General features: G+C 41.6%; 1 long non-coding RNA gene across 1 annotated transcript; it reads right to left on the bottom strand.

The window, feature by feature from the left end:
- Window positions 1-216: 216 nt before the first annotated feature.
- Window positions 217-5,186, bottom strand: LOC149127108 (uncharacterized). The gene is made up of 2 exons (XR_016232635.1): window positions 4,879-5,186; window positions 217-443 (listed from the first exon to the last, which is right to left on the bottom strand). It is a non-coding gene; the product is annotated as an uncharacterized LOC149127108 (long non-coding RNA).
- Between the last annotated feature and the right edge of the window lie 448 nt (window positions 5,187-5,634).

Here is a 5,634-nt window from a genome sequence, read left to right on the forward strand (position 1 = left end):
AGGGTGACTCTGCAAGTTCTCTTTCCAATTTTTTTTCTATGCCAAACTTTGAAATCACAGATAAAGTATAGGCTCAGAAAAACCTCCTTACAAAAATGGTATTTGGACATTTCATTCATTTTGTGAGTGTCCAATCAAGTTGCCCAGATGGCCTGTTTACAAGTCTGAGATAGCACAAAGCCTTTTATACATAAGAAAAGCACTGCCAGATAGACCTTTTTTTAAAAGATTTATTTATTTATTTGAATGCAGAGTTACAGAGAGGCAGAGGCAGAGAGAGAGAGGTCTTCCATCTCCTGATTCACTCCCCAAATGGCCACAATGGCTGGAGCTGGACTGATCCGAAGCCAGGAGCCTGGAGATTCTTCCAAGTCTCCCACATGGGTGCAGAAGCTCAAGGACTTGGGCCATCTTCTACTGCTTTCCCAGGCCATAGCAGAGAGCTGGATTAGAAGAGGAACAGCTGGGACTCGAACTGGTGCCCATATGGGAGCTGGCACTACAGGCAGTTACTTTACCTGCTAAGCCACAGCACTAGCCCCCTAGACTTCTAAATGTATATACAAACAAGAATATTTTATTCTTTTTACACATAATTTCACTGTACAAATCTTTCTCATGTGAATTATGACATTTGGTTAGCAAAAATATGATTATATACTCTGACTTTGGCATACAATGAAATCATTCAGTGAAATATTGCTATTTCTACAGAATTATTCACTTTAATTGATATAAATAATTTAAATGATTCTTCTCTTATTCTTCCAAATAATCTTATGTAAGGGGAAAAAAAATCAACCCATTGTTCTTTACCAGAGACAATGACAATAAGAGAATGGAAAGTTTCATTAAAGGGTTATCTATGCCCTGCTTATACTAACTCTATCTACAACACTTTGGACCTAAAGACTACAGAAGAAAGCCCAGAAACACAATCAGACACATAGAGATTTAAAGATTTCCAGTTGAAATAGTTTACTCCTTAATAAATCAAACATACGGCATGGGCTTCTAATGGAGACTCACGCTATTCACTTCCGAATCCTTTCAAGGGCTACTTCTTACCCTGAGGTGCTCTCCGCCAACTCTTCCCACGGTGGATTTTCTCACCTCCTCCAAGAAACTCTACCAACCTCTCAGTTAACTCCACTCTCTTCTCCCCAGTGCACTGAGATAGGAGTTAATGTAAAGGGCATGTCTGCAGGCCAAATCCTTTCTGTTTTTGGGTAGTTCTCAAGTTCTGAATCAATTCAGTCTTTCTTTAATGGTTGAACTAAATAATAATATTTAATGACATGTGCAATAATAAATTCAAATTTTCGTGCTTATAAGTCAACTTTTCTTAGAACACAACACCTACTCCTCACAAAAAGGCACATTCACTGGCTCAATGGCTGCCTTTTGGTTACAGTGGCAGAGGGGAACACCCGCAGCACAAAGGGAACAGATCATCTGTGGCCCTTACCAAGAAAAATCTGTCACCTCCTATGTAGGTCTACTAAACAGCACCTACCTTGTTCCACTGCACTTACCAGGCTGTCATTATGTTTTTTTATTTACTAATTTACCTGTTCAATTACATGACTAATGATGGCAGGGACATCATTACTCTCCAATGCCCAGCTCAGTAAGTGCATAGTTGTGTTCAGGGGAGCTTAATGAATGCTTACCGAATGAAATAAAAATAATTTAAATTACAAGTGAAAAGAATAAATCAGACTATATACTCTCTGGGATGAACCCCTTCACCTTGTTTTCATATCCCTCACTATACATAAAGCAGATTAGGGAAACCCACTTCTTTCGTAATTCAACGCCACAAAGTACAAGATCATATAAACTACCTATAAAAAGGCATAGTCACAAACCAGGAACAGTACTGTTTATGGACAACCATTTTTACCTTCAGCCCTCTCAACAATGATGCCAGGCACATGCAGAAGCTGGGTCATTGCACTGTGGGTTCATTGACACATCAGAGGCAAGCTCCCAGGAAAGAAGATCTGCCTTCAGGTTCTGTGCCCAGTCCAGTCCTCTCCCTCTCCAAAGCCTCTCAGTGACTACAGCTTTCTGCTTACTTGAGGCCAGTCTCACACTTTCTCTATTATTTGGAGCTAATCTGTCTTCTAGCAAAGCCTGAGGTCTTGAGTTCCTACACATTAGCAATTGCATCCTAGGAATTAGCTATCATCAGTCAGTAGTACCATGCATTCTTTAACCTTCATTTAGAGTCCAAAGATTTTCTATGAATATCCATGTCTCCAAAGGCCCTTTTCTACCAGTTTTAAATAGGAATGAGTTGTCACATGTGCTAATGAGAGTGTGTTCACGAACCCTTCCATGCCCCACACTTGGGCTACACACTGACTTACTCAGTTTGAGTTCTAGAGAGAAGAGTGCCCTTCATGTGAAGGGAAGCTGCTATTCAGAATCACAGCACAATGACTCAGCACCATAGATGAGAGTCACCATTTCTCAGGGGAATTCCGCTATATTCTCACTCAAATGATGAGATAAATATGGACTTTACCATGCTCTGGTGGGGTCAGACGAATGGTTTATATACTGGGATCTGGAGAGGTGTTGGGCGCTGGTCATGTTAAAGGGTGCTAGAATGCAAATGAACCTAAGTGATTTATTTATTTTAATTAAAACGTGGAATTGTAACTGGTTTACCTGGTGCTGTCAGATGACTCATTGCCATTGCTTAATAAATGAATCCCTGTGGCTTCTGTTGAGGTTTGCTACTTATTCATAATACCATAGTTGTTTTCTTGTACGTAGCAGCATTGAAGCACAAAAAGGCCTTGTTCGTCTGCAAGGTTCAATGGGAAAACAATGGGGGCAGTAGTGGTTCTCCAAAGTCCTTTCCAAGAAGGTGTGTGGCCATAGATTTGAATAATTCCTAGGATTCTAAAGTGGCTTTCTGGTATGCATATAATAGAGACCAGACCTCCCCAAATATATTCCCCAAAATGTATATCATAAAAATATCTGGCTAGCCATTTTTGAATGATGAGTAATTTGAGATAATCTTTGATTTGTTTGTATGTATTCCTCAATCTCAGAGTTTTATAACCTAATGTGCTTTCAGGGGTAGAGTAATTTCTATAACCTCATTTCAGATGTTCACGTTTTAGCTGAATAAGCAATATATGCCACATACACCACAGAGAACTCTGGGCTTGATTTTAGGGAAGTGGGAGAGCTGGAACACTGCACACTGTAACTTCCTCTCAAAGTGCTGGTATGTTTTCTTTTTTAGGACAGGGCTTCCTCTTTTTCTTTGGTCTCTGGGAGTTAAATTCAGAATTCTACTGTAGTTATAAATTTTCAAGTTGTTTAAAATATGAAAGGCTGTCTATCTAGGTTCTTAATTTCCCCCTTGTTTATCCTGGTGATGTGACGTAAACTCTTTAAATCTCAGAATTCTCACCAGTTAAATTAAAGCACCAAAAACCAAAGGTGGGCATTTGACCTAGCGGTAAGGACCCCGACTGGGACACCTGTGTTCCACATCACAGCGCCTGAATTCTGCTCCTGACTCCAGCTGCCTGCTAACACAGGCTCTAGGAGGCAGCAGTGATGGCTCTGGTGGTTGGATTCCTACCACTTACATGGGGAACTTGGATGGATCCCGACTGCTGATCAAGTGAGCCTAACACAGGAGCTTTCTCTCTCTGGCTGTCTCTCCGTGTATGTATGTGTGTGTGTGTGTGTCTGGCTCTCACACAAATTAATTAATTTACAAAAGAAACAGTGGTTTTCAAATTGTCTTGGATCAGTACTCCAACTGCTTCCTCTGCCAGGAGAAGCTTCAGACCAAGGGTGGGCTTCAGAGGGGACTAAGGTCAGTGGGTGGACTGAAAGCTCTTCCCCTTCAGTTCAAAACCAAAGGCTTTCAGTAGTTAGTACCCCAGAAAAGTCTTTCTTGGAACAAAACGTTAGTAGACTTCAAAATGACTTGTTCCCCTTAATTTCCAAGACTCCTTTAAGCTTTAAAATTTTCTATACACCAAGAGTAGAAATCAAAAGACTGTAATTCTAATTCAGATCCTTCCGCCAATTTGCTGTATGATTTCGTGGGACCTTCATTTGTTTCCATCTATAAAGTAAGGGAGTTGGGTGGGTGATTTTGAAAGTTGCTTCTATTTTATTAACTTACTTACATTTACTTTTGTATTGTTATTTTAAAGTCTTTTTCATTTACTTCAAAGGCAAAGAGAGATAGAAATAGACAGAAGAGAGATTGAGACCACCCTTCTGCTGGTTCACTCCCCAGATGCCCATAGTAGCCAGGGCTGGGCTAGAATGAAACCAGGAGCCCAGAACTCCACCTAGGTCTGCCACATGGGTGGTGAGGAATTAAGTGCTTGAGCCAGCACCACCCCTACTTTGCAGGGTGTCCACTGGCAAGAAGCTAGAATTGGAAGTGGAGCTGTAACTCAAACCTAGGTGCTCCAATATGGAGTTCCAGGTGTTCCAACTGGCAAATAAATTGACGAGACAAACGCCTGTCTTGCTTGCTTCTGTTTTAAAATGTTTTGTCCATTCTCTTTCATCCATCTTTCCCAAGTTCTGTTTTCTTAGAAAGTGGCCTCAATAGGAGGTGAAATGACGTTTAAGGAAAGGACTGTACCTGTACTCCCTCCTTGTTTTCTTTTCTGTCCCTTTATGTTATGACTGGATCCATTTCAAGAAAAAGTAAATAAAAGAACAGATAAGTAAAGGATTGGATAAGCCTAGACATAACATTTAAATATGGCATCCTTGTGAACCCCCGCCCCGCTCAAGGGGAGATTCATTAAAATGACTGTAAGGTTCTGATAAAGGACTGAGTCAGACTGGGATTACCTCACAACGTTGCAATCTTACCTGTTTATAGCCAAATTGACTGCTGACCTGACAGAACACGCTGGGGATTTTCTTCTCTGCCAGCTTCCGCCGCCTCCATTCTGCTGAGTCATGCTTTCCCTCTCTGTTGGCTCCTGTCACACACTGTGCTTTGTATCATAGTGCCTGGGCAGGGCAGTTTCACCGGAGAGTTTTTGTGACAGTTTCCTCTAATAAGCTCCTTACCTGGAATACTTGGGTCACCTTGTCATAAACGATGACATGGCATCAAAATTGTGTGCACATCTTCTCTCACTGGCAACGCCCTTGTATTCCATTCCCATCATCACAAGCAGGGGAATATGTTGGATGGAGTGTACCACTTATGAAGATACAGCTGTTGTCTCAAGGGTTCTTAGGGGAGCCCTAGGGGTACCCAGTAAGTACATACTGGCTCAGGAAAGAGCCTGCTTTGCAAGAGGAGGTTTGTCGCAATTACTCCTATTGGTTATCACCTCATGCACTCACATCCCACGCCCACCAGCATTTGAAGTTAGATTTCAAGGCTTTGAATTTTTTTCCCCAGATATCTAATCCTCACTGTAATCTCATAACTGTTTACGTTAGTGCCTGTCCCTAGAAGATTTTAAGAATTCCTTAGCTCTGGGGAGGGAGTTGCAACACAGTGGTTAAGATACTGGCACCCGTATGGGAGCTGTGATCCAGCTTCCTACTAATGCACACCCTGGGAATCAGCAGGTTCCCTGACACGCACATGGGAGAGCCGGATGGAGTTCT

The sequence above is a fragment of the Oryctolagus cuniculus genome, chromosome 4, assembly GCF_051225735.1.
Source record: "Oryctolagus cuniculus isolate XC-2025 breed Fujian yellow rabbit chromosome 4, ASM5122573v1, whole genome shotgun sequence".
Lineage (NCBI taxonomy): Eukaryota > Metazoa > Chordata > Mammalia > Lagomorpha > Leporidae > Oryctolagus > Oryctolagus cuniculus.